Here is an 18,948-nt window from a genome sequence, read left to right as displayed (position 1 = left end):
GAGGGCAACCTCCCAAAGTATGCTTGGGAGAGCCATGACCCCTGATCTCTCAATGCCACCAATTCCCCCACAGCCATGCCCAGCACAGGCATGAAGCTGGCTGGTCCTTCAGAGGCCGGCTCAGGACCCTGGTGAATGCTGTCAGCACCAGAGAACTCCAGCCAATGCTTAAGGGTTCCTAAGATCCACTAGGGAGGGACAAGCAATGGTCATGATTAAGAGAGTGAGTGAGGCAGGGCCAGTGCACCAGGAGGGCACATTAGCATGTGAAGAGGGAGCAGGGTTTATCTCCTTCACTGGCAAAGATTTCTTCCCAAAGAAAATCCTAACCAATCCTTGAAAATAAAACATGAACAGGATGATAGGGTTCTCATATAAGGTGACATTCATAACATTTATGAGAGGTGACAATAAGAATGATGGGGCCACTTTGAAATTTTGAAATTTGGGGATGGGCTGTGAAGGACATCTGCAGTCTGAGATTATCTTTGGCATCCAATTATTTCTCTTTGTTTTGATTACATGATTTCAAGGAAACCTTAACTCATAAGGGCGATAGATAACGATTTCTTTAGAGGTAGTCTCTACTGCAAATTTTTTCTCTTTCACATGAATGAGTACTTACTGGATTTTCTAAATTATAATTTAGTAAAATTCTTTAAGCAGCAAAAATATAACTCGAAAGTGAATGTAAATCAAAGATTTATGGAACTTTCTAAGGGATCTGGTAACGGCCGTAGTCCTGTTGAGTGTGGCAGGGAACACTGGTGTAGGCTGCCTGGGACAAGCCAACCAGAGGCCTGCAAGACCATGGAAGCTGGAACCAAGGCTCAGAATCAAGATGCTGGCATTTCATTCAATAAGCCCACTCGGAAAGCCTGGCACTGATCTCTACTCCAAATGCAGAGTCAGCCACTGCCACCTGCACCTCTAGGTGCTCCATAACCAAAGCCACAGTATAAAACAAGTGCAATTATTCACTGGAAACAGATATATTAAGAGGCTATTTTGAGTTCCAGTTCAATTTAAAACTATTCATAGACCAATTTAATAATCAAGAACTGTGAAATCGACTCTTGAATCATTGAATTCAGGTGGGGAGGTTCACAAGCACCTTAAATCACTGCTCCAAAGTGGGTAATTTAATTAGAAGAATGGTAGCATTCGATCTGCTGTTTGAAGAGTCATATAAACAGAGGAAGGACTGTGGCAATGCGTCTGTAAGGTGACAGGGCACAGTACGACACTGGATAGGATTGAAGGGTAAGAAAACACTCTGAGAAGCTGTCCTTAGCACAAGGGGGTTAGTGTAGGCTTGAAAAGAGAGTGACAAACCCCACGTCCTACACACTAGAAGCACAACATCATATCTGTGGGGAGAGCTGGGCCCTCCCCACCCACTGCAGTTGCAAAGGGACAGGAGGCCATGCCATATCTGCTATTCTTTTGTGATCCTAAGGACCTGTGCTTGGTGTCACAGAGTCATGTTGCAGGACTGGGCACCAGGAACCCAGTACCAAGTCTGAGCCAGATACTAGCATGACATAGATGGGCCCCAGCCACTATAGGGAGGAGAGGACACCAGGCATGGAGATGCCCTGACCCAAGCCTTCTGCCCAGATCCAAGATTCCCAAGTACACAGCAGCTGCAGGCGGTGGCAGGAGCTGTGCTCCATGGCCCCCACAAGAGAGAACGGGGCCTCTAAGGGGTAGGGTACGACACCCAGGTTGGAAAAGCTCACTCACCAGGTCACAAAGAAAATCCATGCTCTCTCAAGAGCAAAATGCATTTCCTCAAGTGAGAAGGAAAAGAAATAAGCCAGAAGAATACTCAGTCCTACAAGAGACTCTAGTAGGCAAGACAGCACCAACTGCAGCCCACTGCCCTGCCCGTGGCAGGGGAGATAAGACCTCTGAGAGCCACCAGACTGGGCACAATCACGGTTCCACATCTATTGGGCAGTTCCCAGGGCAGTTATCTGGTTTCCAAATTTTCCAAGAGATAAACATAGACTTAAAAACCCTACTTCAGCAGATGACAGGGAGACTGAGTTCCTGAGTGCTCTGCAGAACCTCGCTGGGGGTCAGGAGCACTAGAAAAACAAGAGGCATTGAACAGCCAAGGGCCTGCCTCATGGACTCCACCCACATGGATCACATGCACAGAGAGTTTACTAATGCAATGTACAGTTAACCAGACATAAACTGAGTGATACAGGGCAAAAGGAACAATCCAAAGACTGTGGGAGGCAACAACTGAACAGCTATAATTCCTTGGACTTCATGACAAAAGGGAAAGACTGAAATAATTAAAATCTGGAAACCTCAGAAGAGGGACCCGTGGTATAGAGCATTGATGGTGTCTGAGCCAGGTGGGAGCCCTGCAGGGTCTGGGCCCAGGCCTCTGAAGAGGGCCAAGCTTGCAAAGGCTGCTGCTACTGAACTCTGGAAAAGCTGAAGACTGGATACAGCTGCTGTGTGGTGATAAGGAAGTGTTTGAAGGAAAGGAAGGTGGCCACAGGCAGGACAAGCCAAGGGCAGGGCCCCAGCCACAGCCCCCTCCCCCTCCCCCTACTCCTCCTCCATTCTGGCCATGTCTCTCTAGTACGCACTATGGGCTGACAAGGCACCAGTCAGACAGTTGCAGAGGGCTGCAGGTCCCAGCACTGCAAGATGGAACACAGAGAGGGGACTCTAACTGAGAGGAAACTTTGCAACTGGCAGCGGCAAAGACAGAAAAAATGAGTACTGTGTTCTCACATCAGGAGGCATACTGGAAGGTACTGAAGGCACACAGGCAAAGGAAGGAAGGGCACCACATGTCGGTGGCAGGAGAAGGGCAGGCAGGAGGTGGTATTCACATCAGGCCAGCAGCAGCACTGCAGAAGAAGGACTCACGGCCCAACAGGAGGTAAGTGAGGATCAGAAGGGAGACACAGGGCAGACAGGGAGGGGCCTACACAAAGACTCAAGAGGATGAAAGGGAGCAAAGTCAGAAAGCAAGGACAGCCCTTTTGGGGCCTTTGCTAGGCCACAGAGGTGAGCCAAAACTAGGTCAGTAGAGGGCATAGGCAAGAAGAGACCAGCTCTTGCTTATAAAACAGAAAACAGTGTGGAAGAGTGTTGTTCACGCGTTCCAGGGGCCGGTCCTGTTGAAGCAGGAAGAGGCAGAGTACTGTGGGCAGTGAAGAGACAATTTCGCCTGAAGGCCCAAGACAATGAGAAGGACTAAAATATGGTGAAAAGAGGGAGGATGGCCCCTCCTCAACACACACACAGAGCCCAAAGGCTCCCAAGCAAGTGCTACTGAACCCAAGGATGCAAGTGGGTGGGACAGTAACCCTGGATCAGAACAGGACCTCTCCGTTCTGTCCCACAGGCTTTCTGAGTGCCTCCCTGGCTCAGAAGCAACTGGGTGACCAAATCCCACAGCACTAACCCACACCAGTTCCCAGGCTGCGGGTCCATCCCCATTGGGAAGCTCCCTCTGTTCACGCTCAGCCTTTCTTCTAAAGGAAGAAGAGAGAGCTCATAAAAAATTAAACTTCTAGCTCCATGCCAAGCTGAACTCTAAGGTCAGCAGTATTTCCATGAGCCTTTGGGAGTTCAAAACAAAGCTCTTGGTGCTTCAAGGAGAAGCTGGGCATGTTTATCGATCGATGCCTTTTTGAGGCGGCATCTAGTGAGAGAAACAGTCCATGCTTTTGAGAAGCCATCTTTGTAAGTGGCAGGCCACTGCAGTCCACTTTTATGAAGTCTTCATCAGAAACTCAGGCTAAGAATATCCACTTGAAGGAAGAAGGAAAGGACACAAGAGACTCCAGAGTGGCAGGAGACATTTTCACAACCTTCTCCAAGAGACTGCTGGCTGAGCTTCTTCCCTTGCTCGGCCCAGCATGTCACCAGCTCTGCTGTCTGTCTTCTCACAGCTCCAGCCTGGCAGCCCAAGCACTAACAGGGCAAAGAAAGGACATGTGTGCAAACAGACACTGAGATTCCTAGACAACATGGCCACCATGAGGGACTGCCTCTGAAAAGGAGCAGGGCAGGAGGTACAGTGCATCCTGCATGCTTGGGATGAGTGAGGGGCTGCATGGTCACAGTGCCTGAGCCCTGCCTGGTGTGCAAACCCAGGGACACAAAGGTGCCTCAGTAGCCACAACCAGTCCCAAAGCCAAAACAAGAACTCTGAGCTAAGCACCACCCCTATAATGGACTGAATTTATCTGTGTCCCCAAATTTGTATTTTGAATCTAAATCCTAACATGACAGTGTTTGGAGGTGTAGCCCTGGACAACTAGATCACAGGGGAAGAATCCTCATGCTGGAATGAGTGTTCCTATAAGAAGTCCCCTGCCTCCCCATCTCCACTCTCTCGCTGTAAGAACACAGTGAGAAACAACACTGAACCAGGATGACAGCTCTCGCCAGGCACCAGTGATCTGCAGGGGCCAAGGACTTTTCAGCTCCAAAAATGAGAGAAAGGAATGTTCATTGTTTGAGTCCCAGACTCTGGTACTTTTGTGATGGGGACCTGAATTCATTACAATCACCTTCTCATCCGTAACACCTGGACAAGAGCTGACACAGGAAGCTTTCTGATGGCTGCTCAAACATTTCCCTGACAGCGTGTGCCAATCTGTGGGTGGTCTCCAATTGGTTAAGTTACAAATATAATTGCATGGGTACATTGTTTTCAGTAATTGCTCTTTTGCATAAAACTCTGCAGGAAAATATTGATAAAATTTAATTCAAACTGTTGCAAAGTCCTTAAAAACACCTTTATTCTTAGTCATAGACACAGATCAAAATCCACTAACAGTCCTACTATTATGGACAATAATGTACCAATAAAAAATATGGAAAAGACTACTAACACTTAAACTAGGAGAAAAAATGCCCACCAAGAGGACTGTGGATGGAGTTCAATGGTAGACTGCTTGTCTAGCATGCTTGAGTCCCTGCATTCACTCCCCAGCACCACAAAATATAAAAACAACAAACAAAAAAAAAAAAAAGAAAGAAAAACAGTAACACAAGTGATTTTTGGCATTCTTCTTTTTGCAAATGGGTAAATGCAGACCCAAATGACTGAGTCACCTGGGTCAGGCCACTGTGTCCCCAACAGGAAACAGCAAATGCTTGCCCTCCACAGCCTCTCATTACTCTGTGGATGACCAAGTCCTGGAGCACCACGGCAGTGATGGCAACAGCCAGAGTCAGCCCAAGTCAAGCCACCCACCAACTGGTGCCATGCCATATGCCTACCTCAGGGATAAAATGCCCCAATCTCTCAGGCCATGCAAGGGTGCTGACCTACCCCAGAGCCAGGCCTCTGGGCTGGATCTGTTGCACTGTTACCTACACAGTCCCCACTGTGCAGAGGAGGAGCAGGGCACTATGAAATGGCTCCCTCCCAGCACATCAGGAAATCTCCAGGAGCTGAAAGAAATTCTAGAACTCTGCTTGTCTAGTGAGTAGAAGAGTCTAGCTAGGAAGAATCATAGGCAGGATTAGGAAATGGAAGACAGGGTGAGGGCCAGCGGTCCCACCAATGAACTAAACCTGGAGTGTGTGCCAGGCCCCCATCCTGGGCCCAGAAGACACTCCATCAAGATGGGCACTGACAGATAAGAGGATGCCAGAGTCTAATAGACAGTGAGCTGATCATCAGTCCTATGGGATGGGGCGGCATGATGCTCTGAGGCAGCAGACGAGACCCCAGAACCACTGTCTGCCAAAGGAGCTTGAAAGGGGCAAAGATAAATAAGGCTAGTCTCAGTGAAGTGAGAAAAGGGTGCTAGGGGAACCCCCAACAACTGAGGAAAGGGCAAACCAAATGAACATTGAACACAGATAAGAGCACAGAGGACTGCCTGCGGTGTCAGGGATGCCTGCTCCAGGTGGTCTGCGGGAACAGGCAAAAGCAACGGGAGACAGCAGCTCGGTTACAAGGGGCGAGAAATCTCATACTCAGAGCCCTCCAAGGTGAAAAGACTACTTGGTGAGAATTTCTCCCAACAAAGAGACCACTGTGGCTAGCCAAACACTAGGACGGGGCCCCACAGAGAATCAATGATGACCAGATTTCAGAAGACTTACTTAAGATTTCCAGGTGAACCTGGGCTTTATTTCTGGCCGGTGTAGCCTGAAAAACCAGTAACACATGGACAGGAGACTAAACATTCTGCAAAATAGGAGGAAGAAGCTGATCATACCCTTTCCAAGTGGGCACTCGCCTGAAGATGGAGTAAGAAGCTCCCTTTCTCCAACTGCCTCCAAAAGAAGTTTTAGTTTCCAAGTTATTGCCAATAAAGAATAGGTCACAGCACCCAGCACAGAGGAGCTCATAAGTACTATGGGCAGTAGGAGCCAGTGGCCCAAGTGTGCCCCGCAAGAGGTCTCAGGGCAGTCAGGAAAGCAGGGCTGCACTCCCCACAGTCCTGCCCTGTCCTGGCTGTTAAGGCAATCCACAGACAACTGACCCAGAGTCACGGCGCCCTCCTTTTGGCAGCAGACAGGAGGGAAACCAGAGGTTTCTATGGTCCACAGTCCAAGGAAGGGCAAAGCCCATCCAGAGCATGTCCAGATCAGTGCCTTTGAAAGAGGCAATTAGAGTAGAGAGAAAGCAAAGGATAAATGTCTGAATAGTGCTCTCTAGACAGGAATTCCTACCCAGGCCAGCACAAAGCCCAGATAGCCAGAAGGAGGTAGAAATGGGCTTGGTATCTGGGGAAGAGTGGAGCCCAAAGCAAGGACTCCAGGCTCCCACTTAGGGAAATATCACCCAGTCCATGTGCTGAGGAGAGGACCCCCCAGGGCCTGCTTGTCCTCGAATCTTCCCATCCCTGTGAAGGGATCGACACTCACCAAACCCCACCAGGCAGCACCAAGGAGCCTCCCTGAGCTTCCCTTCCCTACTACATCCGGGGTACAGTGAAGCCTCCAGAGAACATTCAGAGCCAAGCTCCATTCCAGGTTCGGGTGTGACTACTCCATGGCCTCCTGGCTGCCATCACTGCCCTCATGGACCCCACTCATCCTCCTAGCCACCAAATCAACCCTGAAATGTAAACTCAGCACAGTCTCATCCCTGGAGCCTCTCCATGACTCCTGCTCACACACTGCAGGAGCACCAGGTCAGGTAAGCCCACCTCCCCCAGCTGCTTCCCAGGCACCATGGCCACACTCCCTATCCACACATTCACGCCTGTCACCTCAGGCTTTGGGTGGCTGTGCATGCATCCTAGAGAACTCTCTCACCTGATGCCCCCATCAGACAAGCACCTTCCTGCCTACCACCTAGTTTAAGTCACCTTTACTATTTGATCTCATGGCCCCTGTTCTTTCCCCCATGTCATGACTTGCCATATTAACACACATTTATGTGCTTAATGCCTTCCTGCCCTCCTGCATGCCAAGAGGGCAGAGGTGGCAACTGTTCAGATCTCTACTCCACATCCAAGTGCCGTGCAGAGTGGCTCTTCAACAAATCCCTGTTGTTTCAGTTCATACTGATGACAGGCCACCTCTAAGAAGTGGAATCATGGAATGAAGCCTGTAGCACCTCACCGAATACTAGGCTGCTCATGGACATGCCAAGGCAGAGGAGACAGAGTTCCAGGGCTTCAAGAGAACGGTGCAGACAGAGTTCCAGGGCTTCAAGAGAACGGTGCAGACAGAACGGTGTGGAATTTACAGCCCATTTGGGGAACAGCAGCAGGAGTATGTCAGGTGGCTCCAGGTGAGGGCACAGTGGAAAAGCAGGAAGCATTCTGCACAGGGTTCTTGGGACAGAGGACAGCAGGCAGGCCTAGGAGGCTGGCAGGGACTGAGAAAGACTGTCCACTGGATGCACCTGGCCTGGGCCTGGAGGAATCCTCCAATTCTGACAGAGAGCACTGTCTGCCAGGACAACCTCCCATACCACATGCACATGCTTGAGAGTATGCTGAGTTTACATTTCAGGAAATGCAAGCAGCCATGTTTACAGGGGCTGGAAGAAGCAATACAGCAGAACCCCTGTCTACCGCTGGAGCTTGAAAGGGGCAAAGACAAAGGTGGTAAAATTTTAGATGGAGCACAGACCAGGCAAAGGTTTCCAGAGGGCAAAGGCAGCACTGTACTGATGCCAAGCTCCTAAACCCCTTCCCTGCCACCGCAGAAGGTCATGTGTGTGTGTGTGGGGGGGAGAGACATACATATTCTTTCTTGTGAGTAGGTCAGGTCAGCCATGGAATCAGTTCCACAGAGGCAGCATGGCCAATGCAAGGGCTCACGTCTAGGTACTTTTGAGAAGGAAATCAATAGCTGCTTCTGGAGAGAAGCAAGGAAACATGGCCCTGAGATTCCACTGGAGCAAGGGGCCCAGTGAATGTGTACAAAGCCTCACAGAATCCGCCCAAGGAGGCTCCACACACTGACAGACTTCTCCAACCTCCGGCCTTCTCACTGACACTCAGTCACTGATCTCAACCCAGTCCAGCTGGCTACACCACACTTAAGAAGTCACATAGGGAAAGTAGAAAGCAGGTAAATACCCAGCAAGCACTGGGTCTCTTCACGCACCTTAATGGGATGGGTAAACTATCTGTGTCCAGTATGTTGGGTGGCTCCTTTGTAATGAGCTGGTGGAGATGCACATCCCAACCCCCTTTTCTAAATCTGTGCAGGACCGAGGGTGGCAGCAGAGGTGGTCAGCAAGGTTCTCCTGCACAAGTATGCCGCCCTCACGCCGGGGCAAATCCCTCAAGGTTACAGGATGCCACTGCACATATAATCTTGAGTGGTGTCCACAAGCACCTGAGCAGCTCAGATGAGAAGCAAGCCTGGCCAGGGCCACAGACAGGAGTCATGTCCAGAGCACTGTCTACCCACATGGGCACTCCCATGTGGCCAAAGCCCACAGACTATGACAAGGTTGCCTTTGAAATGAGTGGGGAGAAGGAACCAGAGACACAGAAGGGAGCAGAGGCAGTCCTGCTCCACCTCCTAACACCATGTGCCCAAGTGCAGACTCAGAGCAGCAAGCTTCCCCCGGCGCCCTCGACGCCTAGGCTCAGCCTGGCACGCAGCTGTCTTTATTTACACCATCTAATTCCAATCTTAAATGCCTCCAAGTGTCATTACACTTTTCTCTGAAAAAAATAAAAATAAAAATCCAAACAGCTGAAACAAAACCAGAGAATGAGAAAAGCAAAGACTGAAATAATTACCAATCAACTGCACGGCCGAGGGAGCAGGCTTCGAAGCTATAGTCTGGCCTCCCGGTCACTGCTCCCGATGATGACTCTGATGAGTGCTCTGTTCCTAACATCTCATCAACTTGAATCACCAAATTCAATTTGCATTCCCAGATAAACAGAGGCCACCCAGTAAATACTCTCATCTGACCTTGAAATGTGAGAAGGAAAATTGCCCCTTACAATTTCAATTCATAATGCATAACCCAATTTAGTTGACTGGGAACCAACCTGTAATCCCATTGGTGGGGCTGCCTCCAAAGCCAGGGCATTGGGCAGGAGCAGGACAGTAAGCGTAGGCCCCAGGTTGCTGATAAGTGGCTCAAGTCTTTACTGAGCAACTACCATGTATCTTCCTGCCCAACTTTTGGAAGAAAAAAAAAAGATGTAGATAGATAATTAAGACGATCTGAAGTGATGGCTGATGCAGGCACACATGGCAGATGTCCTGGAGCCACCCAGCTCCAACTTCTGGAGGCAGAGGAGAAGGAGAACTCTCACGTGTAGCATCTCAGCCTTGATGTGCCCGTGGACAAGGTTCTGAGCACATGGCTTTCTATTAGGGATTGCAGAAAAGGAAGACATGGACAGTCACAGAGTCAGCAGGCAGCAGAGCGAGGCTGCAAGACGGTCATCTATGCTCTTTCACACACCAGAGGTCAACAAACAGCCCTCTGCTTATTTTTTGTAAATAAAGTTTTATCAGAACATAGCCATGCCCACTGCTGACATATTATATGTGGCTGGTTTCCTGTGGAAGACTGTGTGACCTAAAAAAACAAAAATATTCACCATCTTGCCCTTTACAGAGAAAGGCTACCAATCTGTGGACCACACCAAAGACGTAGAGTTACCAACAGAGCGACAGAAATAAAGACATGAGCTCCACCTTACTGAGGGCCATCCCAACACTGCCAGCATCTTGGCATGAGAGCAGCTCCCAGAACAAGACACTCCTGCCAGCCTGGCCCAGCCACAGACCCCACAAATTCATGAATTCCAACAAAAAAAAAAAGAACCTTGCCTATCTATAACCCACTGCCTCCTCCCGCCTAGTAACTCACTTATACATACATCACTGCCTTCTTGCAAATAGGACTCCATCAAAGGACACGGAGAAGCAGCTCATGAAAACACGTAGAAACCCCTTTCTCAGTCTCTCTCCAAGAAAGTATGTTTGATGAAGCAGAGGTACTGAGCCCCTGCCTGGGATGGAGGGATTTCTACCTCATGCTCTAGCTAAGGCCACAAACACACAGGGGTATGATACTTCCCAGGAACGCTGCACCTGGAGACACAGCTGGGACATGACCTGGGCCTTGGCACAGGGCACCCTGGCACATTAATCCTCAGCTATCTCACTCCCTCCACAGCCCCCCAGCCTTCTGAGATCCAGACTCCATCTCCCACCCTGGACACAAACTCAGGAGAAAAAAGGAGAAAGAAGGAAGAGCTGCTGTAACCATTTAAGAGAGACCAGGACCTGGGCAAGGGTTAGGGACACAGCAAAGGAGAGAAAAGAATAGCAGCAATGGCCAAGTTCAGGGAGGGTCCAGATAGGGGGCTCTGGGTCTCAAAAGACAACGGGCACATGGACAGCAGTGGCCAGCTGGAGCCAGGGTCTCTGGACATGACTCCTTGTCCCTTCTTCATCAGACTATGAGTTTAATAAAAATACATCAAGTTCCCCAAAACAGACCTTCAAAGAAACAAAGCTCTAATCATCTGTCATCAACTCCACTCTCAATGCTTCTCAAACTCTCAAAGTGTCTCTGTGTTGGCCAAGCTGTCTCCTCCTGACAAGTCCTACATGGAAGAAATACCTGTGGCAGGGCATGGAATGTAGAAAGAACAGAGCTGCCCCTGTAGCTAGGGAAAACACACAGGGAAATCCTGCACTGGGCCAGGGCCAAACCACGCACAGAATGGCAGAGGGCAGCTTCCTTGCCAAGCCAGCTGAGGACCCCTTCCTCTCCTCCTCCTCTCACTCAATAGGCCAGCATCCCTGAACGTCCTCTGTGTGCTGCTCTGGCTGCTACACAAGACTTGGAAGCCAGTACAGCCCAGGGGATCACACATGTGACAGCCCCAGGATTGAAGACCCATGGAAACAGAGGTGTGTATGGAGGTGGAGAAGCAATGACCCTCACCAGGTCCAGATATGATCTGCATCTCCCAAGAGTTCATGAGTTTGTAGCTTGGTCCTCGGGTGGTGATGGGACCCTAAGAGGTCCCAGGTAGGGGGGCTCAGCACTTGTGGGAGGAGGTGACAGTTCTGCTCCACAAAACTGAGTCCTTTAGTCAGCTAGAGTGCACCCACAAAGGGGACTGTGGGGCTCAGGGCTCTCAGTCGCTCCCTGCTTTCTGGTTTATGACATAGGTTTGCTTTGCCACTAGCTCCTGCCATGATGTGCCATCCTTGCCAGAGGCCCAAACCCATGGTGCCACCTGATTTTGAACTGGAACCTCCAGAAGGTAATCAAAATAAACCTTTTCTAAGTTAGTTGCCTTAGGTATTTCATTACAGTAACAGAGAGCTGACTAACGTATGTGGGAACACGGAGGAGGAGGGATGATCAGAACATAGCATAGTGAGTGTGAGATCTAAGCATGTGCATGTGGAATACAGGAAGGCGGGAGGGGCCCCCAGAGAGCTCGGCTGGGGTTCCTGTAAAGGCAGCAATTGTAGCCACCACCCAGGAGGTTGCCCAGAACATGCTGGCACAGAGCTAGGCCAAAATATCCATGTCTGGGGACAAGAGTCTACATGACAAGTGAAAGAATGGCATGTCACACTGCAGGACCAAGCCGAGAAGAGCTCTGAGAAGTGAGGGCACAACGCTTAATTGAGATTGTGAGTCAAATCGGACAAGCAGTTAAGAGATGAGACAGAATAATCTCAGCAACATCTCTCTCTTTGGAATCACCCAACAGCCCAATTAGTGGCTCTGATGCTGAGGTTCCCAGCACTCGCACGATCAATAGCACCCGCTGGCCAGCAGAGCGGGATGGCCTGTCTGCACTGGACCAGCTTCGATCGGCACCTGTGCTCCATCATAATCCTTCCGGCCACCTGGCGGAGGCTGATTAACAAAGCCCATTCTGCCTGTTTATTCTCCCATTGATTTCACTGTGCTGGACCCAAAGCCCAAACATCAATACCCTGGTGGGTGAGGCACCTTCCCAGGGCCTCTGCAATCTCTCTTAAGGTGAGGAGTGTCCCCAGCCCCTGTCAATCACATATGCACGGCACAGAGAGCCATCTCTCTGTGTGGGGGACATCGTGGGTAACCAGGGCTAACAGAGTTAATGCTGTCAATAACTAATAAAAAAATCCCCAAAGCATTCCCCACATTGGAAAATAAAAACAAAAGGAGAAAATGAGATTTTCAGAATTCTTAGTTTCTCTTCCACTATTTTTAGTGAGAGCTGGGAGCAGAAGGAGGCATCTGCTGACCGATGGCTATGTCAACACGGCCACTCATTTATTAATCTCACTTCCTCTCACCCCGGGCTCGGGCTTGGAGAGTTGACACTTGGCTTGAGAAATGCCAGCTCTAAGCAGTTTATTTCCTCTTGAACTTTAAGAACTGACTGAGACAGAATTGACCTTTAAAAGGCAGGGTTAGTGCTTGTCGGAACTGCCGCAGCACCTCTCTGCGTATACAACATGAGAGGTGCCAGGCAAACTCCCGTGAGCGCAGGCAGCGAGGAGTAGAGGCGCTCTGCGCAACAGAGGAGGTCTGAGGTGGCACAGGCATCTGGAGACTTTAAACACGCCAAGAGAGCCAAACACATCACACCTCCTGGGGTGAAGAGGAACAGCGCCAGATGCTGCAAACCCCAGCACACAGTGAGTCCAAGCCCAGCCCCACCACTTACTAGTGGCAAGCAAGATGGACACTGAGAGGCCAACATCTGCTTCTCAAACTCTTCCCAGAAAAGCTCTTGATGGCAAGGCAGATATGTTCCCTGACACTCAGGAGCCCTCTCCCAGCCTCTTGGAAATTTTTGTTGACAAGTCTCAAGTGGCCACTGGGAACCTTCTCATGGCCTGGTTATGGGGTATTCCAGGAAGCACAATGAAATAAGACATCTCTAGCCTGAGGAAATTCACAGCGCCTTTAGTGACACAGGTTGGCCATTCTATCCAAGAGCCAAGAGCAAAGGTCAGACAGGAAACAGTGAGTCTGAAAGGCAGGAAGGCAGGCTCTGGGCAGGGAGATGCTCCCTGGCAGAGGCATTGCTCAGAGGCTGTAAGAAAGCAGGTCCCAGCCCAGTGCCAGTGATGAACATCCCACCCTAGGTGAGAAAAAGGGACAGTACAGCCAAACAGAGGCAGCCCCTAGCCAAGATGGGACATTCACAGGCAAGAAGGAGGCACAACTTCACAGGACTAAAGAAAAGGCAATGAAGGTATAAGGGCAATTTCTACACAGCAGCAAACTTTAACCAAAGCTCCTGAATCACACTGGCCATCCACCCACTGCCCAGCATAGGCCACAGGCAGAGCCCAACCCCCAGGGAGGGGTATGGAACAGGAAGTTGTCATGGGAGGAAGTGACCAGGGCCAACACCTGATCAGCTTTAGAGACTGGATATGGACTCCCCATGAACCCAACCAGGGGAAAGGCCACATAAAGGACAATGACCTCATGGAAGAATTCTAGTTCTCACTGTAGATTAATGAGCAGCACATCATCTGTGTAGTTAAAAGATGTTTCGTGGTAATAGTATTAACAAGGGTGGGGACAGTATTCAACAGTATTTGGAGAAATTGGTCAAAAATCCAGAAAGTTTTAGAAGTTTCTGAATGGAATGCAGGAAAATCAAGGTCTCTGTGACTATGCACACCTATTTCACCTTCTAATGGTCCATGACCTTCGGACAGAGAGGCTGGCTGCAAGGGACAGCCCTGACCAACCAGAGAGACCACCACTGGTGTTCAAGGTTTTTACCATGTCCCAGTGTCAGCAAGGAAGAGGCCCAGGTGACCTGAATTTACTGGGAGGGCCAGGGATCTGCCTGCCAGCTCCACCTTAGCTGGTACACACTGGGCCTCCCACACACCCACCTCAGAAATGGCAGGAGAGCAGCATAAGAGCAGAGCTGGGCGGCTGCTGCTGAGCCGATGCCCTGCCAGGCCCATCTGCTGAGCACAGATTAGAAGCAGGAAATGCAGCTCAGCAAGCACACAACAAGAAAACACATTTTCTGAGCCATTGTATGACTTCCACTGCTGCTCATCTTCGTCACTCAATGGCAGTTCACTAGCTGTTGTAGAAGACACTTAGAATTTACCTCAGGCCTTGGAATGGCTGCTCCTCCTACCTCCTGTGGTCCAGACAGCTCTGGAAGCCTGAGGCCACTCCAGAGGAAAAGAGGCAACAAAAACAAGGCCAAAAGACAGGGACAGTGTTCCCCTATCATCAGGCAAAGGGATTGCTATTCTGGATCCCTGTAATAATCACTCCAGGTTAGCAGACAACAGATCCTCACTGTCACTACCACCAGCTACACTCTCAGGATACCTCTTAGTCCTTACCTCTTAGATGTATATCATATCACTGATTCTGCCTCCTGCCCCAAGTGAAGTGCTTTGATCATCCCCCTGTGAACAAGGACCTTGATGGGAGAGGAATGGCAAGTGGTGGGTCACCTCCACCAAAGTACATTCCTGAGGAACAGTCCTTTATCTGTCGCCTCAGGGAATCAAGAAACAGAAGTGAAGGAGCCTCACCCACACCTGTTCTGAGACCCCAGGGGAGGACACAGACAGGAGGTGGCTCACCAGACACTGAGTCTGTCAGAGCCTGAGACTTGGACTTGTTTGTCCAAACTCCAGAACTGTGAGAAATGGATTTCTGCGGTTTATGAACCTTCCAGGCTCAGAATTTTTTGTTACAGCAGCAGAAAATAATGCAACACAGCTTATATCAAAAGACAGTCTTGGTGGATCAATGATTTTAGACATGAAAGATGAAATCATAAAAGGGGGAAATATAAAAGGAAATTTTAATGATCTAGGAAAGAGAAAGTCTTTCTACATTCATACAAAAACAAAACCAACAGAAACACTAAAAGAAACAGCTTCTATATCTGACTACCCAAGAATCAAAAGCTGGCATCTGGAAGAAAACTGTAACCAAACAGGGAAAATGTCAAGTTGGGAAGTCATATTTTTTGACAAAGGCCTAACCTCCTTAGGCTATTAAAGGCTCCTCTAAAAATTAATTTTAAAAAAGACAGAATAATAGGCAAATAAAGATTACAGATAGAAAAAAACGTAACTAAAAGATCCCTGGACACATTGCCAGTTACCTAAATGGTCCAGGAAGGGACAGGTGCTGCACACACCAGCACTAGAAGTCATGAGTAAAGCCACGCACAACACACCTCATGCCTCCAGCTGCCAACAGCAAGGCTGGTGGGCACAGGGAACACCTGGAATTCCCAGGCTGCTGGTGGAAATCTGCAGCCTCACAAAGTTCACCACACGACTGGGTTCCCAGGTCTGAGGGCAAGGGGGAAGCACATGAGTCCTCAAGTGACCTGCACAAACACACTCATTCAGGAGGTCAAAATCCAGACACAGTCCACAGGTCTATTAGCAAGAGAATGGCTGTACAAATAGGGTCCTTCGCACCATGAACACCACTTTGACACACGAAGACACGTGTCACCATAGGCCCTGCCCCAATGGAGACAAGCTTCCTCTGCTTGTGTTCAAGGGTCACCTATGTTGTGGTGGGCATACTGGAGGCTATCCCTCTTTTTCTGGTACCATACCTGCCTATTACGTTCAGGAACAAGTGGGAACCCTGTGGTGGAGGAGGTTCCAACAGGGGTCACATTCACGAGGAGGCTCTAGCAGCCTAGTTTCTGAGGTGCTGGCCATGCTGTACATGTGACACCAGGTACAGACTCATGGAGAACAGTGAGGCTTCTGTTTTTCACTATCTGTAAATCACACTTCAAGAAGGTACTGATTTTTTTAAAAACCATGCTGATATACTATTCTCACCTAACAGATTTCTACCCCCACAAAAATCCAAGGGCAGAAGCACTGCTTTGACATGCTGTAGAAACAACATGAATTAGTTCTCATATTTCATGGCACCCAGGTCCATGGCTTCTCCATGGACATAGGATCTGCAGGCCAGGGGCAACTACCCAGTACACAAGTCCACCACCCTTCCCAGGCCCTATGGCCAGGAGTCAGGTAAATACGCTCCTAGGAGGAAGCTTCCCCCATGGGGCTGCACAAGGCAGGGCACCTAACAGAGAGGGTCAAGATGAAAAAAAAATCAAAGTCAAGATGAAGAAAAAGGACTCAGCACTTGGTGAGGAATCATTAGAGTATTGACACAACCTCACTCATGCCAGAGCCACCAAACTAACCCAGTCAGTCCTTAGAACACGGTAATTAAGGAGAAGAGCTGCCAGCATCCTTTAATGAGAGCCTCCAATAAATCGCTCAGCCAGTGATGAGGAGCAGGACAAAGACCTAAAGGGGCGGCTGAGATCATCAGGCAGCACCCAGCATCACCACCCCATCGAGAGGTCCCTTAAACGCTGCCGCAGGTGATGGATTAGACCTGGACGGGCCCTAATTGCTGTTATCTTCTCACACTTAACGTGAGGGTAGAACAGGAGGAATGGAGGGCCCGAGGACAGGGAGATACAGACAAAAATCCTGAGCCTGGTAAGCTGAGGGGAGGATGGCCTGAAGACAAAACGAGCCCCTGGAATTTGAGAAGTTCAGGGAAGAGGTGGCCGTGCATTCAGGACCTGGCTCCAGCCCCAGGGAAGCTCTCCCTTCAGAGCTCTGCGTGTGATGCTGGGCAACAGGGGGCTGATCACCAAGGAGGGCACTAGCCCCTGGGGAGTTGCTGCTGTTGTGTCACGGCCCTGGTGCTGGGGCTCATATTGGTCAAGACCCACAGAACTGTACACAGCAGAGTTTCACTCCTAGGAGATAAAAAGTAATCAGAATGAGGGCCCACTGAGGGGGAACACAAATGGCAAAAGCATTTCATAAACACAACCCTGCAAGGGTCATGCCATGAGGCCACCAGCTCTGGTCTTTCCTGCCAGGTTAGGGCAGAAGAATCAACCACAGGCATCTCTGTTGTAAAAGGATTGTTGTTCCCTGACCAAGAACAGTAAGCTGAAAGTTGGGAGTGTAGGTTTAGAAACTGCCTGTCTACAGAGAACAGCTTGATCCCAAGATGTCAGCACCCCACAGTCCCCCAAATAGCACCAAGCAAACATAGTGGCATGCACCAAGAAACCTAGGTCCTTCTGAAGTGCTCCAAGACCCTCGCCAAGGACTACCACAAAACAGTACAAGGGCCAAATGCACCTTCCTTCATCCCTCTCAGGGTCCTAACAGTAGGCCCTACAGAGATTCCCACCAACAGAGCAGGAACGGGAAGCACAAGGATGCCAACCAACTGAACCAAAACTACATAGGAGGCTGGGGGTGGGGCAGTGGTTGGAACCCCAGCATTCTAGCCAAGCTGGTCCTGTGATCATGGTTTTATTGATTTTCAAACATGACAAATCCTTCACCTCTGTAAGCCTGAGATCCACTGGCAGTTAAAGATGCTGGTGTGGGGCTGTGTGTGACCACATTGTGTAGTGAAAGAAAGACGAATTTAACATCACATTCTTGAGTTCTTGCATATTAAGAAATCAACCAGTTTGCCTATTCCTTCTAATTGGTCCCATGGGCAGTCTACTGTGGGCAGGGCTCTAGGAGAAGATGGGGGCAATGTGGTCATAAGCTAAGAGATCTGGTTCAGACTTTATTGAAGTTCTTCTCCCCTGCAGAAATGCACACACAGCAATGGGCAGGGAGTGCTGTGAGAGCAAAGGGGCTGTGGCTCTGGTGCAAGAGGAACCCGGTGACATCAGTGGGATCTCAGAACACACCTGTGCCTCATCATCCCTGCTGCTGAGCCTTCGGGAATGAACTGTCCAAACTCTCACAGTTCCCACTCATCCTGGACCCTGCAGCTCCCAAGGTCTCTTGCCCACCTACACTCACTCCATTCAAGCCCCTTAAATATGCTGAGTTCCATGAACCCCAGACACAACTTCTTCAGTGCTAACTTTTTAAAAAATTATTTAAAATATTTTTTTAGCTAGCCTGGTGGTACACAACTGTAATCCCAGCATCTTGGGAGGCTGAGGCAGGAGGATTGCGAGTTCAAAACCAGCCTCAGCAAAAGCAAGGCGTTAAGAAACTCAGTGAGGCCCTGTCTCTAAATAAAATACAAAATAGGGCTGGGGATGTGGCTCAGTGGTCAAGTGCCCCTGAGTTCAATCACCTGTACACTAAAATCAATCTATCTATCTATCTATCTATCTATCTATCTATCTATCTATCTATCTATCTATCTATCTATATCTTTTTTAAAAGTTGTTAATGGACCTTTTTTAAATTTGTTTATATATGGTGCTGAGAATCAAATACAGTGCCTTACACATGCCAGGTAAGCACTCTGCCACTGATCCACAACCCCAGCCCTACCACTAACTTCTAATGCCAATGAGTGTGCTCCAAGTTCAGGGGTGATGCTGCTGCCACCTGCAGTCTCAGACTCTCCAGCCTCCCCCAGCTGGCCTGCTACATCTCTCCTCCTGTCTACTGAGGCTCCTCTGCCAGCCTCACCTTGTTTCTCATGACCTTGACAGTGAT

The 18,948-nt window shown here is 49.5% G+C and overlaps 1 pseudogene across 1 annotated transcript in view; it reads right to left on the bottom strand.

Moving 5' to 3' along the window:
* The window catches only part of LOC144371897 (mitotic spindle assembly checkpoint protein MAD1-like), a 175,704-nt pseudogene that overhangs the window by 50,567 nt on the left and 106,189 nt on the right, over window positions 1–18,948 (bottom strand). The gene's annotated exons all lie outside the window — the stretch shown is intronic.

The sequence above is a fragment of the Ictidomys tridecemlineatus genome, chromosome Y, assembly GCF_052094955.1.
Source record: "Ictidomys tridecemlineatus isolate mIctTri1 chromosome Y, mIctTri1.hap1, whole genome shotgun sequence".
Taxonomy (NCBI): Eukaryota; Metazoa; Chordata; class Mammalia; order Rodentia; family Sciuridae; genus Ictidomys; species Ictidomys tridecemlineatus.
The sequence above is the reverse complement of the archived record's forward strand: the minus strand, read 5'-3'. Positions and strand labels throughout refer to the sequence as shown.